Source organism: Crassostrea angulata, chromosome 2 (assembly GCF_025612915.1).
Source record: "Crassostrea angulata isolate pt1a10 chromosome 2, ASM2561291v2, whole genome shotgun sequence".
Lineage (NCBI taxonomy): Eukaryota > Metazoa > Mollusca > Bivalvia > Ostreida > Ostreidae > Magallana > Magallana angulata.
The window spans coordinates 54,534,025-54,560,387 of record NC_069112.1 but is presented as its reverse complement, the minus strand read 5'-3'; the positions used below and the strand labels follow the sequence as shown (position 1 = coordinate 54,560,387).

The window sequence follows — 26,363 nt, the reverse complement described above, 5'->3', positions numbered from 1 at the left end:
TTTGCAACGCTAAAACAAAAATTTCAAAATTATTTCGTACAAAATTAAAAACTTATTGTTCCATCTTTACCAAACTCGGACGGCTGATGCATCTTGTGATACTAATGCACTTGACAGGCTTGGATGATGATTCACAGCAATATGTTTCGGACAGATACTAAGAAACCTCTCCTACCTCAATTAAACTTATTTGGTGGATGCAATTGTTGATATATAGTATCTCTTTTTATTACTATTCCTATAATATTGCATCAAATGAACAGTCTCATATTGTATCGGATTATACAATATTGTACCCTATTATCGATATTGTATTGTATCATGAGATTGGGTCGTTAATAAGCTATTGTATCAATTAAAACCGTATTGGAATATATGTAAGGATACGATCTTGTATATTTTTTTTAGATATATCATACGAAATAATACTGTATCATATCATGAAATAGCATTTATATGGTACATAATTTTTACATTTTAAACAATATTTTACATATTTCTATAAATCATATAATGCAATGTTATAGGATACAATATAAAATCAAATACAATTTAATATTGTATCTTAATAATTTTATAAAAAATAATATTTTATCATGTGATGTTACACAATATCATCATATCATATCATATCATATCATATCATATCATATCATATCATATCATATCATATCATATCATATCATATTATTAATACTGCATTGTAAAATATGATACAGAATGGTTTTGTATATTATGATAGATTTATGATAAATATTGTATCATACGATATAATATATAATTTTTAATATATTACGATACAATAGTGTATTTTACTCTGTAATAAAATACAATATAGCAATATATAATAATTATAATAATATAATATAATAAATACAATATATTGATACAATAATGTGTTGTTCACCAATTTTATTACAGATAATCAACTATCCTGGTTGGCCTAAAAAAAGTGATGACTTGTGTCGGTGAGCTCCGTAATCTTTACACATGTTTACATCTAAACTCTGGTTTCCTAAGATGTAGTCTCGTGTTCCATGCTCCTCTATGCGCCCTTTATTAAACGTTGATAGATGATAAATAACGCGTGCTATTTTTTTAAATACAAAACCGGGCGTATGTTACTTCCAATTACACTCAGTTCAAAACAAGTTGATTTTTTCACAAGGCGTTACTTGCGTTTTTTTACAACTTAGTCGTCTTGTTTGTAAACCTGCATTCTATCATCTTTTTTTTGTTGATCGAAGTAACATACAATATAAATTGTCTTTAAAATTGATTATATCTGTATTCTTGCTAACTTTTTTTAATCAATGTTTTCGGGTAGTGTAGATCCGAGTTTGTTCATATCAAGATCCCCAGGGGGTAGGGTAGGGCCACAAAAAAGATATAATTTTTAATTTTTACATAGGAATACATTTATATAGAGAAAATCTTAGATAATCTTCTTCTCAAAAACCAAAGCTGTATTTTTGCTGGAAGCATCCTTAGGTAGTAGATTCAAGTTTGTTCAAATAATCATTACCGGGGGTGAGTAGGGCTACACTGTGGGATCAGATTTTTACATAGGAATATATACAAAAAAGTATCTTTAAAATCTTTTAAAAAAACAATTGGCCGGTAAGATTGTATTAAAGCATTTTCAGGTAGCGTAGATATTAAGTGACAAATTATGGTCCCCAGGGAAAAGGTGGGGCCACAATGGGGTGAGGAAGAAAAAGTTATAAATCTTCTTTTCAAATACTGAAACAACAAAAGGAACAAAATATTCACCTAAGAACATTTTTAAGAAAAATTTGAAAGTCTTTGAAATCAAGATATATACTCTTAGTTGTCTAGCTATTTTGTATTTGATACCCTTAATACCGTCTAAAGCTTTTTGAAGCAATTTTAAGGCGCTTAAATACGATTGAAAAACGGTATTGTTTGAATCAAGTTTAAAATGTAATCGATACCCTAAAGACCAATTTTAAGTGTCTTGGATCTTAAATAGACTAAAAAACGGTATTGTTTGGATCAACAAAAAAACATTCAACGGGACTATTTCTTAACAACTTTATAACATAATTGACAACGATGTTAAGCATAATATTTAATGCATTTTTGTGACGTCATATGTAATTCATAGTCACTTAACATGCGTATACTAACATTACAAAAGATCTCGTGAAATCGTATCGGCGCAGGTTAAATGACTTAAAACCATAAATATTTTCAAGAAAAATCATGTTTGATATGTCATATACATTGAAGTTCTTGCTTGGCCTTCAAATACATATATATCGTTTATTACTGATATTGTTAAAGCAAATCATCAAAATAAGACATATTTAATAATCAATAGCGATTTACCTAAATTGGGTAAATCTGTAGGTTTCCATTGCATGATTTACATGGACACTTACTTTCTGTACCAGTATTATGCACAGGATTCTAAAACTCTAATCATCTTTAGTCTGCGCAAAGCTTTTTTTTTTATATGAATTAAAGAGTTTCGTTCCTCTGTTTTTGGGAAGCCATTTTGGGTTTCCTCTATTCTAGAAATTATGCATAATATATTGATTCTACCCTTAAATTAAAATTTGATAATGCCATTTGAACTTTCTTAAATAAAATAGTATTGGAAAAGTTACATATTTACAGACTTTTGTATGGGACTATATTTTGTGACGGAAGGTTTCTAAGAAGAAAATGAACATTTTTCATACCTCAGTTGTTTTAGAGTACCGTCACTTTAGCTTCCTTATTTTCAGTGCAAACAAAATTTCAAGATAATTTGTGCATAAGGATATCTTCATTTTGTTACGAAAAATATAATTGTAAAATCTTTCAATATTTCTATCGATTTCTATCGATATATATATATATATATATATATGCAAATTTAACTTATATTTCATAAAAGTCAAAGAAAAATGATCCCAATTTTTGACTAAAATCAGCTTATTTCCTGTCATATCTCAAATTTTACATTACATACCTTTTATTTTATTTTCTGAAATTTCAAGATTTTTCTAACAAGTTTATCATAATTTGAGAGAAAGTTTGAGACTCATAAATAATTTCATTACATATTGAATTGGTAATGGATACAACTAACAAAAAAAGAAGATATTTCATATGACGTGAAAATGACTTATGATGGTCAATTTTTAAAAAGTTTTAGTTAAATTAAAAATTTTTTGACCATTTTATCGCCGATTATAGACGACCGGCGCATGAAATAAACGTCAGAAACGTATACGTCAATGGAAATCTTGGACCACCGGGCCTTCATAAGTTTCAAGTTTGCCTTTGGATTGTTTGACGTCATATGACGTCGCGGAAATGTGAAATGGTGGTCCGTTAATCTAATTCATAATTAGTGAAAATCGCTGTATATTTTGAACAAAGCATTAAAGCATTAAAATCATATGATTTCTTGCTTACTCGTACTCTTTTTAATTGACAGTCATTTAATAAGACAAACGTCATCCTACAAAGTAATTTTTCCGTAAATCACTTTTGTCCGCGAACTTTTCTAACAACCCTCGTATGTTGTACTGGTATAAATGTCAATCTTTTGTTGCTTTTTGTTTTTGATAGATTTATCTATGGGCACATTAAAATAGTTTATCTTGTTTGCCATGAGTTAATTTTTGAAGAAAAAAAAATGGTAATTTCTTTACTTTACATTATTTGTAAACAAATACAAGACTCGAGCTTTGTTTAACATAACAAAGACTTCCTTTCTTTGTATCTCGCTTGGACCTTGATTTCTAACATTCACATTTTTATGAATCACTCGAAATACGTAAGGAAACCATGTTATACATAAACATTAAAAATGAAATTTTATATCAATTTACAAAAAAACCACCATACATTAAAATGTTGATCAATTGCCTTATATACATTTTATGCCGGCAGAATAATGTAAATGAAAGTAGTTTGATACTATTATTGTATAAGTGTTATCAGTATTCAGTTAAAAAAATAAATCATTTACGGATAAAAAGTTGAAAACTGATAGAGTAAATTCGGACTGGTATATTTTAAAAAAAATTGTTTCTAAAATTAAGGCTTTGTATCTATTCAGTGCCACGGTTATTTAGAAACTGTATATCATTTCTTAAGGGTTTCATTATCCGTAATATTTTCATAATCACAATCTCAATCAAAACGACCAATTTTAATGGATCTTTTTCATGTTTTAAGAATAATAGATGGCCATGAACTTAAAAAGTAGGTCCTAGACGTACTTGTTTGGAAATAAAAGATAACACTACAATTTAAGGTATATAAAATATAATAAATGGCTTTTCATTATCAAGAGTTGGATTTTTTTTTTTCATTCTAAGTAAACCTCATCCTAAAATCTCTTCATTCAATTGGTTATACGTAGCAGGGATATTCTTAAACCAATGATTTATAAATAGTCATTTAATTGAAACTAAGCTTTAAAACTGCCAATTAATTTGATAATTAATATTGATGTTAATTAGTTTTGTTTCTCTAGTATCAAATAGTTTTGTTTCTCTAGTATCATATAGTATTATCTAGTATCGACGGCATCCGTTAAAAGGAAAAACAAGCGCTTTAATTAATGTTTCATTAAAATTAACGTTTAACGTTAAGATACAATCCCTGAGATGCAGATCGTGACGTTAAAGTTGATAATGACGTCATATTATATGAAGTACAGACAAGTGACCTTCTACACATCGCTGTGAAATTAATGGGGAAGCCTTAACATTTTCGCGAATTATTGGCAATTGTTGCTCAGGTGAGCGATGTGTCCCACTGGCAGGTTGTTTAATTTTTTATTGAAAGGAAATACCGTCTCCTCGTGAATAATTGTGAAAGTAAAAGTGTAGAAAATAATCTGTCATAATTAGAATAATATAATGCATCGGTTGATTTGAAAAGTATAATCGCTTTCTTTTTAGAGCGCTCTTTATAATTCTTTTTTCATAATGTTTTTTGAATCGTGAACATCAGAGTTTTTTAAATTCAGTCTGTTAACAAATGGTAAAGTTCTAGTTAAAAAAACTTCCTGGTAGACTTCAACTTACGAATACGCTGCTATCGAAACGAAAGTTATTTCTTTATTTTATTTTTTAAAAAATACTCGGTTCATATTATACATAATTCAGACAAGTTTGATTCCGTGCAAGGATAGCGATATTTATAAGATTTCTGTATTTTCTGTATTTTTAATACTTCTTATTTTCAAAACGATAACAGCTTCATATTGATCATAATATAGGAAACTTCTCTGAATCGAATTCATTCTTCGTGTTTTCTCTCTAGCAACTTATGTTTAAAGTCAAATTTAGACCTCAGGTTCAATCGTCTTGGAACTGATTTTCTTTAAAAAGTTTTATTCAAACTTTGAACAACCTTTATTGGTATATGTCTTATGCGTTATCTTATAAAAGAAAAAAAAAACATTTGGCACTTATTAAATATACAAAAGTTAATAATTCATTTTTGAGAACTCTTACATATAATGGAAATCGATATCTTCATACCTGATCTGTAAGATTTGTCGATCATTTGAACAATTCCTACTCCACAATTCTGAAAAGGAAAGATCGAATGCTTGACAACAAACGTGTATATCCGGTATTGCCCAATGTTGTAACAAATAACCCCCCACTCAACACCGTTAATTATAATGTCCGTTCAACCAAGAAAATTTACGAGGGTATAATTTCACGTACACAAAATTAGTTTCTCCAAAGAGAAAAAGCTACCAAGGTGAAGAAATTTAGTTTAAAGTTTAAGACCTGTTTTTCTTACAGTGCAATTATTTACCCCAATGTATTGCCCCGGGCATTATTATTGGAACTAACTTGAATCTACACTAAATGGGAATGCGTTCATACAAGTTACAACTTTTCTGGCCGATTTGTTTTGAGAAGATATTAAAATAATACATTACATACTTTTATGTTAAATTTGACGACATTGGGCAATTTACATTAACAGATGATTTGATCGCAATTTCTGTTTTTATGACTGTTCGGCTGACTTTTGAGAACACTTTTTTTTCTTTTTAATACAATGCCTTTGAATTTTTAATCAAAACTCTCACTTTGAAAACGTTATTCAATTTAACAAACGTTAATCCCATTTTCCTAGGGGTAGTTTGTGCCGAGTTAAAAATAGTCATTTCGTTCAGGAGAAGGTGTCAAATTATGGTGTAACAAATAGTATGAAAAACGTCAGTCAGCATGCGACCCAGTGGAAGAATGTATTTACTGAAAAAGTCGTTGTATCGAAAGCAGAACTTACAAAAAGATGACTTCAAACAAGATTGTTGATAGTCCTGTTTTATCAACTTGTTTGTTAGTAGCTTGCCTCGCCTTAGAAACTGTTTATACGAAGAGCATGCCCTTGTTCATAGAATTAATTGAGAGACAAAACACCATATGCAGATGGTGAAGGCATATTGCTGCATAAGTAAGGAAAGCTGACTATAGAAAAATGGAAGTCATCGTGTTTATCATCAAGTTGTTTTGTTAGGTTACCATCAATGTCCATTTCCAGTAGTATATATAAATATCAAAGATATGACGCAGACTCCGTGGTATCTTAAAATAAAAATTGTTAACTAATAGTGCGCCATCGATATACCTGAATGTATTTGATAAAAAATCGATTATGTATTAGATTCAGTGTTTGTTTTCTAAATACATATTACATGTATTTCTTTATTAAGACGGGTACTCCCTGCGAACTCCATACAGGCAACGTAATTAAATTAACCAATTGAATATTATCATTCATTCGAGTTTAGCGGGTCGGCAGTGTTTGTGTTTCTTTTCCAGTTCAGAAATTTTTACCTTTAAATCTCCTATCGATGTTTATGTGGACTTTTTAATTAATGCATACTGTGAAGTATAATGTGAACGTTTCTTACTGCGAGAATTTTCGATGTTTTGTGTGTTTTATATCGTGAGGAGTGCAGTGTGACCACGTAAACAGATCTAGACACATCTTAAAAGTGTTTTTGTGAAACTGACTTACACATACTTAAAATGCCGAGACTTTACATAAAAACCTGAGCAATGGCTTACCTCCTTACCATTTTACGTATATTTTTCCTGTATTAGATGTGAAAAACACATTGAACTAGACTGTGGCGTAATTAGGAAAAGAATTAACTGAATAAATGTTCCCAAAGGATTAAGCGTCGCAACAGTGCGTCAACTTTAAAAAACAACAACTTGACTTTAGAGCAGCGCAAAAATCCGAGTTTTCCCACTGTGCTGGGCAGAAATGACGTTCTAAACCAAAACAATGTCTTGTAGACTTTACAAACAATGGCGCATATAACTTTACCACAAACCAAAGGAGAATATACAGAATACCCAGAAAGACAAAGACAATCCCGAAGTTTTAGAGAATGAGGCATCTTTATTCTTAGACACAAAGTTATCAATTTTATTTGAATGTTAGGTGTATTACAGTTATATTATGATAATCAAAACATGTCGTCCTTGTTTTTAAATAGCAAATTTCTGTGAGTATTATAAAAAATATCCACCTAAAACACCGTTTCCGTGAAATCCATCTTATGTTTTTGGACTAAGCACATTTAATTATTTTAAAATACTAAGCTTGACCAGACAATGATTATTTGCTATTGTTGTTTTCCATCTGAGAGACTCTAGGCAAGCATAATGAAATACAGTTGGCAACTTTGAACCTCATAATATTGACACCATTATCTGAAAGGGCAGCATATAATTTGGGACTTTGCATACTATGCTGGAACTTAGATTTATTATTTGCCTTTTAAAGACTACTATTTTCTTGTTCAGACCACATTCATTCTGAAAAATTGGGGGGTTTCCTTCCAGGGTTTTGGCATTTATTTTACAGTTTTGTCTTATATAAAGACTAAAGTACAAGACACAAATTTGATCAGAGGATGTCTTTTGACATAGATTCGTATCAAAATTGTTTTAAATTGTCCCCAGCTATGAAAAGTAAGCCTCAGAAGTTTATCAGATTAGCCTGCTCTTTATGCGAATTTGACATATCGTATTCAGATATTGACTCAAAAACCAAGGTTTTTTAAAAGTATGGTGATATATGTGAGAGATTATTTTCATAATGAATTAAGAATCCCTAAGCTTAAACAGAATTTTAAGTCTAGTGTATAAGGTCATGGTTACAAAAAATCCTTTCGATTCTAATTATCCTGTTAAAATACGACACGGGTGATTTAAGGTTAAATGTTTTATTGGGGATTTTGAATAGAAGCACTGCAATTAAAAATAATAATAATGATAAATTGATAAACTAGTAGTATTCCGCAAATGCAAGTAATAACTTCGTTATATCCTATCTTTGGGGTTTTCCAGTTTCTTATTATCTAATTTTGTCTGCATAAGTAAAAGTCAGTATTTACAATCCAAGTGAATTATCACCGACCGCCACACTTCTTTTGCTCTGTATGTTTTTTGACAAAAATACTCTTGATTATATTGTGGAGGAAAATAAGTCAGGACCTTGAAATGTCCCCGTGGATACATTTCCATTAGGCGTTGATATTTGACTTGAGTTTTTGTCTGGCCATAAGGGCCATTATCATTTTGATATGTTATAGTACTCTTCATAAGCAATCACAGTGAAGTCGTATAAAACGATACGATATGAACTTGTAATTTGAGCAAAACCATGCAAAATATCGAATGTTTATTCAACTGTTGCAATAAGAAATATGCTTGTTTTTGATGGTTTTACCATTACATACTGTTGAGAGGCAGGCTGTTATAATTCTATGATGCGATGTTGAATTGAAAAACGTAATGCTCTCTTCACATAACGCAAAAGTTGCTGCTGGGTTTTGTGATGGCTGATCAAACCAGTAAGAAAATTAAGTCACGTTGATTGCTATGCTTTTCTTCAACGTTTCTATAACTGCTCATTTTAAATCTTTGTGTTTTGTTAAGAAGGAGCTATTGTGTGCCATTTCTACTTTTTGGCCAAAACGGTGATTGCATCTCAGAAATATGAAATCTTAACAGTTACTTTGCATTGTCGTTTTTTGTTAAACAACGAATCAAGAAGACCGTTTGTAAATAACAGAAAACAATTTAGCTGAGCGCGATTTGATATGCACGCAGTTATCGATATAAATAGTGTCTGAATATTTATTCATAATAGCAATTCGTTTGGTAGAAAAAGTATTTTATAACGAGTGTACAATTCCTATTAGCCTAACGGTGACCATTCAAATTTTCGAATTAATCTTAATGTATATTTTGAAATAGTTTTATTATTTTGTCTATACATTCTACATGTAAGTTAGAACAAATTTGAAGAAAATTAAGGTAACCATTTATTCATCAAAGATACATGTCCCTCAGATATTAATTTGAACGATAGTAAATTACTTATTTTTCTTATTACAGAAGTGTATTTTTTTGTACAGTTGCAATTACAAATGTTTTCAATTGCTTTTTGTTATCAAATATTTATATAAACAAGTGATCCAATGTAACAATGGTGTAAAAGTAATCCCAAAAAGTCATTCAATATAGCGGATAGTTTCAGGGCATGTTGCTATTTTTAGCAGAATGACGTAATCAAACAATAGATGAGAAAAGGGAATAAAAAGCAAGATTTAAAAGCAGTGATTATGACACATCAGCAAAAAGTTGATAGGATGTAAGTTAGACACAATCCAATTTAACATAAGATTCATAAACATCTGATAAATCTCTGACTATGTAAAAAAAGCTTTCATTTGTCAAGATAAAAACAAGTAATATCAAAATCGATAAACATCACTTATAATATATTTGAAAAAGAAAAATTACGTTTAAATGTTTTTTTAACTATGGTTTTCTATAATTAAAACCATTTCAGGAAAGTAACAATCAATTTGAAATAATACTTGCAAACCACTTGATGTAGCTGATACTAACTGGAGACTTCTTCAATGTTAAACAAGATAAGAATTTCTCAATGTCGTGTAGTTAGAACCGTTATTTTTACATAGAGTTAATCCATGAAGATGTCCTGAGGTTTATGAAATATATATAATCAATCCTGACACTAGTCATGGGATCTTGTTGTTGAATTAAGGTTAAATCATTGTTTTATGGTATCATTACAAGGCTTGTACATTTCCATCTCACTTAAGAGAACAATTCTCGACGAAACGTTAACTAGTAAAGAATATATTACAAAAATGAACAAATGTCCCATATAATTAAAAGAAATGACGTTTTTCATAGGAATTATGTTAGTAAAGTTACCAATAATCTAAACAGCAATTAATTTAAATATTGAATATAGTATTATAATATCATAAAAACAATAAAAGCATTAACGTACAGTTTTGATAATATTTACTTTACCTGAATTACTTTTAGTCACAAATAGGCTCTCTTCAAACTCCACTAAATGTTTTGTAACAAACTACTGAAATAGTCTGTCATTTTGTAGAGTATTAGTGTACTGTTGTGCGTGATATAATGAGTTTCTGATAAAGATGAATAAACAATTAACAGGCATGCTAGGGCTTAGGGTCATATATCCTATTCATTTTTTTTGGACATACACATGGTTATGATGACGTCATTGTGTTTTGACAATACATGCATTCCTCATATTCATTGGATGCTCCTTAGAGATCTTTAAAAACCTATCAATGACACTTTAATCATTTAAAGTACAGGCATTAGTATTGGTTTTTTAAAACCACGATAACATTGTTAAGAATATGTTTCTTACATTTGTCAGATTTCATGCAGTCAAGGATTTCTGAGAGATGGTCTCATGGGTCAGATTATATCTTTAAAGCCGTCATGTCTTGAGTTAAATATAAACAGAGAAATTCAAGCTTCATGTTTGAAGCTTGAACCCAACTTCTTTAAGGACATTGATATATAGGTTGTTAAAATCAGATTGAAATACTCGACATTGGTTGTCAGTAATGATTCCATACGGTCTGAATAATTTCTTTGTGGTATAGTGATTAAGTTTTTGTTTTCAGAGATAACATTAAATTTAAAAACACACATACATAAGATAAAAAAATTCTTTCTATTGTCGTGGAATTAGATGCTATGTTTCTGGTTTGAATCAGAGTAACGCTCAAATTTCACTTGCTTTCCGTCATCATTGGCCAGAACTACAATGGTGTAGCAGACACCGCAGCTTTTCCAGCCCTGTAGTGCAAACACTGTCTGAATTTCGGTATCATTCATTATTTATAGAGTTCCGTCTAATAAGGAGTTGTTTAAAATATTCAGTAATAAATACGTTTTTTTTACATACAGCTTTCTTTATAATACCCTTACCAGCCCCCGTGACCGATATGGATTCTCCTTGAGCTGATGCCTACCTGCAAGACTGATACGGATCCGTATTACACCCCTTGCTTTATTCCTTTAGTTTTTCTCTTCAGAATTCGGTAGAAATATTAGTTAATGGTCTATACTTCACAAAACAGCCACTGACCTAATTCACGCGCTATTACCTCTTGATTGAATTGAGGCATAAGCAAATTGTTCGATATGTAATTTCTAAACATTTAACTAATAAAATAATAAGAATTCATTGTTTCATATTACAGTCTGTATCATCTCAAGACACTAATATCAGCAAGAGGACGACCGAAGGTCCGAGAGCTGATAAAGGTCGAGATAATGTATTATTGTCCATACATCAGATCACCGCACTGCCAGGAGGATAACTACCTGATCTGGTTTAAATTTTCTTCAGAATTTCTCCCTCTAAATTATAGGGCCTAAAGAATCTGTCATTGCCACTCGTCCATATGTTGTCATCATATAGGCAGAACACATTCAATAATCTATTAGAATCTTCATATTCAGTGCTTATATTTAATGTGATACGTATTTATGAATGTCCTATTTGAAGATGATCTACCGTCTTGATCTTTTGCAATAGATGTAGCCTTAAGAAAACCAACTGTTGGCAAATCTGTTCTTAGTCGATGGATCCTCGCTCTTTGAATGACACAACTGTGTGGTTTTCTTTTTACCTGTAATTCATCCGATATATGTTCCCAAACATAGGCGTTACAGAGTTGTAAGTAACAAATGTTACAGTACATATAGGGAAAAGTTGTTTTACAGAGGTGACATCGTAAATCCTCTTGTCCACCCGAAATGTGGATCCATTGTAATCCATTTGTCTTATATTTTGTTTAAAAATCTATAAAGAATTCCACATTACTTGTTTAAATGTTGCAGCAAGATAAAAATATATCACAACTCTTAGTGTTTAATAAATTTGAATATAAATCAATGATATTTAGTCCAAACTTCGTGATAAACTACGTTTAAGAAAAGTTTTTAAATACATGAGGAATAAAAATTTACAAACCTCTATAGCTATTTCAGTCATTGGTTCTCTCTTATTAAAAATAGGTTTCCTGTGTTGGATCACAGGAATTTTTTGTACGTAAAATTCCGTGTTGATGCATTGATAAGCGATTCAATGAAGTATTTGAAGCATGAGACCCTTATCAATTTACTAGCGGGATTTAAACTGGTTTGCATGTGGGCATTTCAATTAGCTTGATAAAATAATGACAAGGACAGATACCGGATCAGTAGTTTTTTTAAAGACAGTTTTTTTTTATGAAAAACACATAGTATTTTAATATTATGAATACATGGATTTTTAAAACATTTTCTCAATGATTAATCTAAACGCCCTGATCACTGTTCTCAACAAATAAAGAAGCTTTGACATTCATTTATCTAAACGGGACTGAATATTTTCTAAAGTTAGTTACTAAAGTACTAAGTTTTCGAGTTCAGAGCAGCATGCAGATGTTTTGATTATTACATGCATTGCATATCTAATAACATAAAGATGACCAAATAAATAAAGTACTATATCAAAATAATAGACTTGAAATTTTGGCTCATTATACCAGTATATTGGATGAGTACTGTCATTTTGTTTTATACATTTTAAACATCTTTGGTACTTGAAGATTACGAAATTGAATGATTTGTTTTTATTTTTTCTCAATGAAGCTTCACTAAATAATAATGAACGAAAATTCCTCAAAAATGTCGGAAATTATATTGCGCATGCAGATTACATTCACGTTAAATCAAGGGAGGCTCTTTAGGTTATGTTTCCAGAATATCGCATTTGCATGAATAAACTCAGAAACGATTATACAAATATAATACGTGTAGAAAATTTGCTATATATTCTGTTCATCAAAGAAAATACGGCAGATAACACTGACAAAGGGCATTGAATTTGAAAAATCCCGAGAGTTCCAAATGTCGACATGGTGTGTAAATTTGAAGCGACAATATCGGCCCGGGTAGCTCAGAGGTAGAGCTACTGACTAAAGTTGCAGGGGTCCCGGGTTCGATTTCCGGTCCAGCCGTATGTTTTCAATGTGTTAAATGCTTATTCCTTTTTTCCTATTGCAGTATACTGTCGCATTCATTATTGATAATACTAAAAAAATTGGAAATAGAATTTGTAATATAAATCTGCAATCCCATTAGACTTCCGAAATGATAGATTTGAACTATGTTTGCAAACAACACTAAAGTTTGGAATATCATGTATATAAGCTTTATCTGCTTGTCTCTGTGGGGCATAATTTGTCATGTTTATTGATAAAATTAACAAACTCAGGATTTCCGAGCTTAGATGCTAGTCCACAAACCTTAATGGAAATAATTCTTACAGTATAAGTTACTGATTTTGTGATAGAGTTTCGTTTTTCATTGTTTACATTTCCGGTTTAGTTATTGCTCTCTTTGGTATCCCTAACTGCGCGTGGTCGTAAAACGTTATTCAGATACGTTGGCGCTGCACGTTGCGGGTTGCAAATTGGCGTGGTCCATATACGGTTTTCGGGTCAGTCAACTGGATCGGCGCTTGGTTATGGATTTATGAAAGGAGGATTCGTGTATTTTTACAAAAAGCTCATCTGCAACCATCATATCTTTCTTTCTGAGGTGCTTTGTTCGTTTATAATGAGGAATTGACAGTTTTCAGCGGTCGTTATTTTCCTTTGGAAATTGTTTGTTATTTCCAAATGGCCTTTAAACAAGGCTGGACGGAGCAGCTTTTCAGACTTTTCTCTTTCTTTGTGTAGGACAAATATTGCTATGATTGGCCGATGCCGCCCTTGCACTTTTCCCTCATTCTATGTACTCTTTGGAACTGTGGCTCTTCCATTATGTCCAGTTCTGATTTTAAAAAAATCGCCAAGAACTTCCTCTGAGTTTTCCATTGTGTTTTGCTGATTCCTTTTAAAATTTTCTCTCAGAGAACGCGTTTGAAGATCTAGGAGGCGTTCGTTTAGATTCACGTACTCTTATTTCACAAGGCTCTCTGAGAGAATAGACTCATGTCCTGAAGGTTATTTTTGTTAACATTCGTCATTCCACTGACAATTTTTTAAACAGCCAATCTTCTTTTGCTTGATCTTCATACTCGTTGTTGATAAATTTCACTCTTTCTTGAATCCGTTGACCTTGGCCTTTATATCTTTCAGTTCTGTGTTTACGTATCCAACATTTTTTTCCAGTCTCTGTGCAATAAGGCCCAGTTTATTTATTGCAAATTGTTTATTTCCAGTTTTATGATCATACATTTATGACTATGTGACTTTATTTCAATTGATTAATAAGATACAAAGCTATCTGTTATTCAATATTGACCAGCAATGATGTACTTATTATCTTATCAACAGTGTGTACATGTATGCATTGAATAAAGATAATAATAATTATTAAACTTATAAAATAAAAAAAATCATTAGATAGCTCATTAACTACTTAATCTTTTGATCTGCCACCTGTAAAAGGGTAGCTAGGCAGTACTTAATTTTTTTTTTTATTTCTTAAATTTCATCAGTTTAAACTTTCACCACTAAAACTTGGATCTGAAGCAAAGGCATTATTGAGATAATAGTAAATCAAGGTTGATATGAAATTGAATTTTCTTTGACTTTGATTTCTTCATTCTGCGTTAACAAACTAAATTTAATAAATAGAGTGTGAATGATGTGAGATGTAATATTTATTTTTTATTCATTCATAGACTCATTTAAGAATGCCAAAGAATTATACCATGGAAGTCTTTATACTTTGTTTCATAAACAGGTACTTGTTATTTTCCTTAAATATATACTTAATCACTTTTATAATTTTTAGAATAATATGTAATTAAGTATTAAAATGAACAAAAATTATCTTGATTGATAAATCTGAACATGAATATATATCATCATATCATGTAAAGATTCAATGTTCAATGCTTGAGAATGCTGTGACGAGGGGACTTGAAATAGTAAATATATTTTTTGCATGTGAAAACAATTCTTATATTATACCTGAATTTATATATAACTGAATTATATGTATGTGCATGTCAAGGATAATTTTTAAATCACAAGCTCATAGATCAATCAACAACCAACGAGCAGCTTTCCATCATTTATAGATCACAAGGAGACCTTCTGAAGTAAACAGTTCAAAGTAAACCCCATTTTTCCAATTTATTCGGACATTGAAATTGTTACTTAAATAGAAAAAATTATTAAATTTAGGAAAATTAGAATATAATAACACAATATTATAGTCAAATATGGAGTATTCGTAATCAGTAATCGTAATCGGCTGTAATCGATTACATGCTGCTGATTAATCATAGGAACTCAGTAATCTTTCATTTTTCTGATGACAAGTAATTGTAATGTAATCGATTACTCTGAAAATTGGCCTGCAATCGTGATAAATTTTTGATTACTATAATGATGATTACAATAGTACATCTGAAAATTTTCAAATTATAATTCAAAAGAAATATTGGACTAGGGTTCAACCTTAGATTTGGCTTCAGTAAGAACTGGAAATGAAATATGTGTTTTTGCATAAGGTGATACAGGTCTGCTGAAAGTCCGCTAGTGTAACGTTAAGCCACAGTGATATTATAAAGCATGTTTATTCAACCATTGTGTTTATTGTACATGTAGTGAAAACATATACTAATATGTAATCTTAGTTCAATACATGTCAACACAATCAATTTTAAGTAAACGGTCTTCTGTTTAATCTATATAATTAAAATTGTGTATATTTACGCAACTCAGAAAAATGGTAACAAAGAAATTAACTCAAAATTTTTTTCAAGTGTCATTAAAGTTAAGGACACACTTTATTTTTTCTCACCATTTGATTTTATATATTTATTCAATATAAGTGAATAATATCAATTTAAAGATGCCTAAAAATATTATAATTTTCCTTATTTTTAAGCTTGTTACCATAGCAACGGTTCTCAATTTTCTAAATTAAATTTTTGATTGCACAATCATAATAGTGTTTACCAAAAAATCCAAGAAATTTCTGTTTAGTAACCATGGAAACGCTCTAAAAATATGCGTTTCTCCATCAATTTTTTTCTTTATTTTGAAAAATGACAACTATTTGTAATAATATATTCTACCCTGGAAACCCCAAGTTCTGCACATTACTCACAATATGTTCTCAAATAAGTATTAAAATGCTATTTTTACATTTTTATCCTCGGTTACCATGGCAACGGGACCACATAGCAACTAACAAATGATGTTAGGCTTTTTTACTCACCAAAGTCTATCAAATTGTCAAGTATGAAAAAATTCCGTGACTATACGTGGCCACCGAATTTTGATTCTTACATAGAATTGATCTGAAGCCCCATTGAGCCTTATTGCTATATTAGCATTTTTAGTGAAGAGGTTTTTGACAAGAATTTTTTTTAAAGACCCACACCCTAAGTTCACTCTTTCCTGATTATCTCCCATTTAAAAAAGGGTTGGTTCTTTATTTTAACCATTTGGATGTCACTTCCTATAAGGCACTTTGTCATAAGTTTGGTTAAATTTTGCCCAGTTGTTCAGGAGAGTAAATAAAAAATGAGAAGTTACAGACCAACGGGCGGACAAAGATGCAGACGGCAACAACATGTTATGGGTTTAGATGAACTCGTATCAGCCAATTAAAGGTAAAAAGTACACATTTAGGAAAAAAACTCAATGAAAAATAAAACTGAATAAAACAAATTACTTTTAAGATTTATGTAAAACCATCAAGATTTATGTTATAAAGTAAGATAGTACACTGCATACCCGTATAAATAATGGGGTCATCAGGAAATGAATTACTTAAATACAAAAGATTACCATAAAACTAAAAACAAATCTCTAAGTTTTTGGCTTATGTAAGGTAAAATATTTTTTAAAAAAAACCAAAAACGAACTTTGAAATAAATACACCCTGCCATAAATTTGGAGAACAATCACTTAAAAACGTTTTCTGCAAAAAATCGAAAACACAAAAAATGATTTTGATTGTTATGCTGTTCGTTTATTAAATTGGAAAAGTATTTTAGAAATAGAGAAATAATAAAAATGATATACGGCACTACATTATAAAGTAAATATGATATATAATATCAATGTAGTCAAGAACATTGTGAAAAATTTAATCACACATTAAACAATTCAGCATTTCATAGCAATGCAACTAAATCATGTGAAAGAAAATCAATATATAAACAACAGGATCATTACGAAATTGTATACATATCGGCACATTTCTTTGCCAAAAAAGTAAAAGAGGATGCAAATTCGTTTTGCTGCCTTTGGATTGGAAAATTCTAATGTGCAAAATAAAATAATTTGGAAAATAACATAGCTGCCTACGGATTCTTCGGAATTGTTCAAAATTTTAGCATATTTTCACATGAAGCAGAAAATATTAACACAATTGCAAGTCTTAGAGTTACTGTTAAGGAGTATATAATTGTTATTAGTTTTTACAATTATTTCATATAAGTTTGTTTATCTCTAACTTATTCTTTCCTTTAAAGCAATCCCTTTAGTATAAAATTTTTGAAATTTGTACTACAAAACCGACAATATTTTGATATTACATGTAATAACAGTTAAGTGTTTTTGTTGTTGTTGTTTTTTTGTTTTTTGTTTTTTACATTTTTGGACATAACTATTCACATGTTAATTTCTGACATTTTTGATTTCTGAAACATGTTCTCTTGTAGCTGTTTATCTGACAGCGATTCTTTCGCATCTGAAAATAAACCAATCAATTGAGTTTTCATTATTTGCGTAGGTTTGTCATGACTTTTTATTATTGTATATAAGTTCAATTTTTAGCTAATTTTTATTCATTTAAGGCGTAAAACCAATGATTTTGGTTTTAATACACATTGAAAATCATTGTTATGTTTTGATGCATTTGTTTAATTACGTTGAATATTTCCTAGTCTCCTCTGGTCAGTTTGAAGAGCGTTAATGTCATTGTTGTTGTTATCGTCATCATCTGAAGTAAAACATATCAATTTAAAGGTGTTGTTTACCCAAGATTTGAGTTGTCAAATTTGGATTGTTATAAAGTTCAATATCGACCAAGAGTAAAATGTATTTTAAACGCAACAATATACTATCATTGACACAACATTTTATATTTTTCTCGTATTTGATTGAATAAGCTTATTAAATTTATATCGACTTGTTGCAGTACAGAAAAAATGTGGAATAAATTTTGTTTTCCACTGATATGTTTTTGGCATGTACAATGATAAAAGGAAAAATTTCATCTGTTTATCAATATAACTTTGCACATTTTTTCTGCTTGTTTCAAGTTGCATGTTCTTTTTGATTGTACGGCATAAAATCAAAACTATAGAACATGTTTTTAAAAACACCATATCTTAAACTTTTGATAATTGACCTTATATGAATTAAACATTAGCAAAATAAAGTCAACATAAATAGCTTAAGATTTTAAACGTTTTGGCATTTTAATCATTTATTTATTTATTTTTTAAATTTTTTAAAATTATATTAAAAATGGGTAGAGTTTGAAAAATTGAAAAAGGAAATTTGGTCACGAATATTAAACGAAAGCTCAAAATCAACTTTCTTGTATCTATTTCGCTTTACTGTCCTTTAAACACTGCAATTTAGTTTCCAAAGAGGTGATTTTTACAATTAAGCAAATTTCAATCATACCTAAATATTTTGAGGATTTTTAAATCATTACAAAAATATTCGAATGCCACCAACTAAAAGTGTAGGCCATTCACTCAGTTTTTTAAAAGTAAAAATAACACCTGAATCGAAGTTGTAAAACAAACTATATGTTTTGCATTTTAATCAGTATAATTGTTATCAATTCTGAGTAACGTTGTCCTTAAACTTCATACAACTCAAACTAAAGTACAAATTGTTCTAAGAGAGTGGTAACCCTGTCTTCCTTATAATTTATCTTAATTAAAATAAAGAAATATTAACTCATTTGATTTAAAACTTCAAATTTGTTTTAATGGACCACTCAAATCAACAATAAATCATAGCAACTGGTTATCAGTACAAATATATTTTTATGATGAAAATAAGTGGTACAGATTTGCTTCTTATCCGATTAACCACTGATAGTTGGTATTATTGCACTTCAATACAATTGCATCTAAACGATGTATATTTATTATAAGATAAAATAGTTGCAAAACTATATCATTATCAAACAATAGAGTTTTGTATGTGTGTTTTCATGCTTGAATAATAATTTCGTAAAATACCCAAACCATTTATTTCTCCCGAAACTTAGTTATTGAATGTAAATCAATAATTAAGGAAGATTTGGAAATGGAAAAAAAATAAATCATTTTTTCATTTTTAAATTTTTTACTTTCTACAAAAATCTTACTTGGACTTAGCTTACCGATATTTTCATTTTGGTGGTTAAGTGGAACGTCTCTGCTATCTGTTAAGAAAGATAAATTAAGGTAGCTCGCGGGTTTACCTGCTTGTGAGTAAACCTACCTTGAAAATTTGTCCACGTGATCCATGGGTTTCAGAATTTTATTTCTAAAATTTATTTGAGATTCGTCTGTGCAGTAATAATGCTATCGTGTTTCAAACACAGTGTCATTGATATAACCAGTAACGCCATTTTAATGAAATATACAATGTAGTGAAATGCAATTCTTAGTCGAGAAACGCATTACAAAACTATGCTCCAAACTGTTCAACAATTCTGACGAAATTTATTATACTCAACACAATAACAGAGGAGATCATTATGAATCAATTCATAAATAAATAATTAGTATGTGTTCTTGGACAAATTCTAACAAAACAACTTTAAAGATTTTAAAAATTTCGCAAAACCTTTTATTTTCATTACGACGTTAGCCTTTCATCTAAGAACCCCAAAATTGAAATGCATTTATTGACAAGACTAGCTGATTAACACATTTAATAAAATGTAAATACTGATAAGACATTATTGTGAATGTTAACAAATACAATTGATGCAAGGCTTCAAAGAAACAGAAAATTGCTATTTTTGTTTTTTGAAACTCTGAGTCAATCAATGCAAAAAAAAAAATGCCAAGCAACTACTGACATAATAAATTTGTAGTCGTATAAAAAAAATTAGCTCAAGCCAAAATAATTTAAAAAATTTGATTTCTTGATAAAATCACGGAAGTTTTAATTTAAAAAAAATTGAAGTGAATGCATACGATTCAATTGATTAACTTTTTATGTTTTTTCTCTTGATGCATGATGCATGATTTTAAATGGTTCCAACGCACACTCATACTTTATAGAAAAAAATGTGACAATTTGTGTGACATCTTTAAATTTTTAGCACTTGATAGTTATAAATGATTGTATTTATAAACAGTAATAAACTGCATTTAAGCTTTCTGAAATATTTTCTTTTATGCTTCTAAATATCCCATTTGTCATTTCAAATAAAATGTATGATTTACAACTCTTTAAGTTGATTCCTATTGTGACGTTAGCAAACCCGTGAGCTACATTAAATAAATGAAATGTAATGTATGTAGGAAACTTGCATCGACAAGCTACTTAACAAGAGGCCGATAGGCATTAACGGTCAACTGAGTATAATAGCCCATACACAAACTTGTCGAGGAGTGTCATATATGCATTTAATTAAGTTTCATTCTAGAGTAGACAAATTATAATATTGTAGTGATGACTACAGTGTACCTCTCTACCTGAAATCATTCAAAAAGGACTAAATAGCATGAAACCTATAATTTTAGCGATAACTCTTAATATAGTGCAGGACCTGATATAGGAAAGATGAAATTCTATGAAAGAAAATAATTTCCCCATATTTGTTAACTTTCAAAATAGGTTATATGTGTATGTTTCCATAAATGAACTAAATAAGGTAGCTAGTATACATGTTTTATTTAAATCAACCCCCATCCCCAGGGACAGACAGAAACGTTCCTGTGTGGATTTAAACATAAAAACCAAAACAGCTTTTAAAAACTATCAAATGTTTCCCTCTTCCCCTGATGGAGTTAATAATCATTTAGTTTTTACATACTGTACATCACCACCTGGTATTTATACAAACATAATTTTACATGAACTGCTTATCCGTGATTAAGGTTAGCTAATTATTACTTTACTATCAACATGTATATTTGTTCATTTAGAAAGTTTAAAAAGTGGTTTTGTTTCAAATGATAAAAAGACTTGTATTAATCTTTTGATCGTTTATCTTCTTGATTTCATTCAATGGTAAATTGCTAAATATGAACGAGCAAAGGAAGATAACTCAGTAATGAAAAAGCAAGGAAAGATAACTCCATTAACTGCCTGAACTCTTTCCAGATGCTTTCACAATATCTCAACTTCGGTAGACAGCTTCATTTCTTTTCTAAATTTGTGAATTTACTCATTTCTTTCATTGAAATCCCTGAGCAGAATAAAATAATAAGACAAATTTGTACCCCCAGCCATAATCCATGCCTTACTATTAGGTGACATGAAATATCAATATTCAGTATCAGCAGAAATCAAGAAGACGATTTTTAAAACTACATTTAATGCTTTAACACGTTATGACTGTTTTGATATAGATTCACAAAACCCTATCCCGGGGGACATGGAATTTATTATATTGGTAGAGGGCTTCCTGGTCTACAAAATTAAGAATTTCGTTTTCATTACAAGCGTATGGGAGGAGAAAGGATAAATCTTAAACATTATATGCATTTACACTATGCATTCATTTTGGCCCTAGAGTCAAAACCCATACTCCAGGGGACACAAAATTTACCATTTTAGTACAGGAATTCATGGTTAACATAATAATGATTTTAGTTTTTCTTACAGATTTGTGAGAGAAGAGATTTTTTTAAAACATAATATGCATTAACACTATATGACCATATTACCTCCCCCCTCCCACGGTCTAAACCCCTAACCTAGCGGCCATGAATTTTACAATTTAGGTAGAGGAATTGTGGACATAATAACCAGTCATGCAGTTTTTCCCCACGTGTGTAGGAGTAAAGCAGAAGATTTTTAAAGATTCAATACATTTTCACTAAACGGCTATATTGGACCCACCCTAGAGCCTGAACCCCTAACCCAGGGGCCGTGAATTTCACAATTTTGGTAGATGACTTCGTGGGCATCATAACCATGCATTTAGATTTTAACAAATATATATGAAACTAAAGAAGAAGGTATTCTAGGATTTAATACATTTTTATTATATGGTAATATTTGCCCAATCTTATATAGCTAGAGCCTGAACCCCTGACCCAGGGACCATGAATTTCCCAATTTTGGTAAAGGGTTTCATGGACATTATTACAATGCATACACTTTTTTCTCAGATGTGTGGAAGTAGAGAAGATTTTTGAAAATTTTGATTTGTTTGCATATTTGTCCCACCTTTGGCACCCCGGGAGTGGTAGAGCCATAAATTTCAAAATTTAGATTTCTTTCACGACAGAGATGCTAAACACCAGAAATGGTAACAATTGGCTTTGTAATTTACGTGAAGAAGTTGTAAAATATGTAAAGTATGTAAAATGTTAACGCAAGACGACGGCCGAAAACAGATAGCAATATATCACATGAGTTTACTCAAGTGAAAAGGGGAAATATTAATTCCCAATTCACAAAATAATTTTTTCATTAATTCTACAAATCTTACAGATTTTGTCTGGTGCATTTTCCTTCTCCTCTTGAGTGTTGAATAATTGATCTGTAATTTAAATCAATAAGGTATATTTCCTATGGCACATCTGAAATTCAGATAAACTATCGTCAAGAGGACGAAAATGAGGCATCCGTCGTATAGCCGGTCAAGCGGGACCAATTAGTTATAAAAATGATTTGTGATATTGCAGAGTTCAAATTCCGTTACTTGCATAAGGTTCAAACATTTGAAAGGATAATACGTAGCTATCAAGAAACCAGTGAATTACAATATCATCCGAAGAGAATTCCACAAATACATAAAATTCTTGAAGAAGAATATGTCGTACATGTGTTTGGACTTTTTTGTTACAATTATCGTTTCAAAATCAGGGAAAAACAGTACTTCTGTTTCACGTTATTCAGGTATTTTATTCATTTAAGCCGACAAAGATTTGTAGAAAAGCATTACAGAAATAACAACAACACTGCACTGGCAAACACATAAATAAATGAAGCTATGAAAATTAAAACAAAAACAGACTGAAATCAAAACACACATACACCGCTGTTGATCGTTCGGTGACAGCATTGACCTAAAATAAAGAGTTCATTTGTAGAAACACTGGAACTTGTTTCTTAAGTTTAAACAACAAAAGGACAATGGGACACATCGCTCACCTGAGCAACAATAGGCATGATAAAATCAGCTTCATGGAGTAATAACACAAAATATCTAGACAATGTGGTATTGTAGATCCTGTATAAAATATCTGGTTCCCCCTGGATTATTTTCTTTTATTTATGTTTAAAAAGTCCCTCAGGATGATTTTATAGTCATATCATATTCCGCATTGCAGTTTTCAAAAAGACCCTAAACATTTGTATATCTACAAGATATAAACCTACATCAAACTCTGAACCCCTTGTGGGGCCCAATAATCGTCCACGGGCCAAAGTTTAAACAATTTTAAGGAATTAGCAATATGTAAAAATCCTTGCATATAGGAAATACAAATATATATCATTTCAATTTTTGTGGACAATTGAAATGTTTTTCTTTGCACAACTGGATCCCAAATGGGGCCCCACCCTACTCCTAAAGATTTTAATTGAACAAATTTGAACCTACACTATCTGAAGTTGACTTCAGTAAAGGTATAGCGTTTCTAGGCAAATGTTTTTTTAGAGAAAGATTTAAAGATATATTCCAATATAAAATATGTCCCCCACCCCCTCCTTTTGACATCATCCCACCCTCGGAGGTAATGATTTGAATAAAAATGAATTGTCACTACCTGCAGTGGTTTCACACAAGTTTCAGCTTCCGTGGCCAAAAAGTAGTTGAGAAATAGATTTGTAAAGACTGACTTTATATATTCCTCTGTAAAAAGTTTACTTTCCCATTGTGGCCCCGTCCTACCCTCGGGAGTCATTCTTTTACAACTTTGAATCTACACTACCTTAGGATGCTTTTACACAAGTTTCACTTTTTCGGCCAAATGGTTATTGAGAAGAAGATTTTTAAAGATTTATTCTATATATTTCTTTGTAAATATTCCACCCCCATTGTGGCCCCACCTTACCCCAGGGTTCATGATTTTCACAACTTAGTAGCTTCACTACCTGAGGATGCTACTTCACAAGTGTCAGCTTTCCTGTCCTTATGGTTTATGAGAAGATGATTATCAAAGATTAACTTTATATAGTCCTATGTAAAAAGTCGACTTGTCTTTGTGGCTCCAACCCTACCCCTGGGGGTCATGATTTTCACAACTTTGAATCTACACTACCTGAGGATGCTAATACACATGTTTCAGCATTCCTGGCCATCTTGAGAAGATTATTTTTGAAAATTTCTGAAGTTTTTGAATAATTCCTTATTATTTCCCCTTTGAATTCCTTTAGCCTAAGAATGCTTTGTGCCAAGTTTGGTTGAAATTGGCCCAGTGGTTCTTGAGAAGATGTTGAAAATGTGAAATATATAGACGGACAGAAAGACAGACGGTTGACAGACGAAATGTGATCAGAATTGCTCACTTGAGTTATTAGCTCAGTTGAGCTAAACACGTGTCAAAAGTGGTTTTAATGATGATTGCAGAAACCATAAAAGCGGATGAATTGTACTACTAAGGAATACCCGAGCAGATCAAAAAGTATTTCCCTCTTCAGACGACTTTCTAAGAGAAAAAAACAATTGGAACTAAATATAAAAATATTAATGACATTGAAAGGTTATCATGCATGGAACACTCAGAAAGTGTAATTATGTTGTGAACTAACAGAAGGTCTTAATCCAGTTTAGGATAATTATTTAAGAACATACTAACAACAAGAATTTGCGTTGACGTTCGAAGGGGGAAAAAAAGGTGATTATTGAACAAATGAGAAATAAATCATATACATTTTGGCATGTTTACATATTTACATGTTGCTAACAAATCATGTTTTATTGCCTACAGTCAAAGTTTAAAATCAATAACGGTTCTAGAGGTAACAACAATACCGACAATTCGCAAATTGAATTAAAATCATAAAAGTTTTTAGAAAAATTGACAACTTTCTTGCTGTAAAAGGGTTAATGATATATAAGGACAATTATCATCTTTAACGAAAACTAATTTAAAACTGCAGCTAGTTACATGTATGAATTGCATTGCCTTACCTTGTTCGGTGTCTGAAGATTGCCTTTCTATCAACACATCGCTTCGGCGTTTTCCTAAATAATTACTATTCACAATAAGCTTAAAAATTATGAACTAGAAGCTGTCAGTAATACCCGCACTAAAGTGGTTGTCCCTAAGCAAGAGAAGGACCAACATATAAAATTATCATTACTGTTTAAATTGTCATAAAGGATGAGTCAGTTGAATCCAGAGTTGTATGCAACCATGGGCATACCACATCTCAAAAGGTGGCCCATTATGTTTTGAAATTTTGTGTTAATAAGTAACTGTCTGATGTATTGTTACAAATTTATAAAATCCATCTTTGGACTCTCAAGGACTAAAAAGTAATAAATTAAGAAAAACATCCCATTTTAAATAAAATAAAAATTTGTTGTTTTTAAAATTTTATTTTACAAGCAATTTTAATCCACTGAAGTTAATATTTGTAATTAAACATGAAAAAAAAAATTATTTTGTTTTTAATAAAAAAAAATTACTTGATATTGTTTCTCAAAGAATTCTGATTCATTACATTTCATTACTACTGTTAGAATTGTCTCCCCTATTGCGCTCTTCTGTAGAGAAGGTAAACTAGTCAGACTTTTGACAAAGCTATACACGTTCAAGTTCAGGCAAAGTATTGAGAAATGCGGTGAGTGTTGTTAACATATATTATGATATTGAAT

The 26,363-nt window shown here is 30.6% G+C and overlaps 1 long non-coding RNA gene across 1 annotated transcript; it reads right to left on the bottom strand.

The window, feature by feature from the left end:
* Positions 1-18,056: 18,056 nt before the first annotated feature.
* LOC128173274 (uncharacterized) lies at positions 18,057-23,426 on the bottom strand. Its single transcript, XR_008242461.1, has 3 exons — positions 23,025-23,426; positions 19,749-19,790; positions 18,057-18,344 (listed from the first exon to the last, which is right to left on the bottom strand). It is a non-coding gene; the product is annotated as an uncharacterized LOC128173274 (long non-coding RNA).
* Between the last annotated feature and the right edge of the window lie 2,937 nt (positions 23,427-26,363).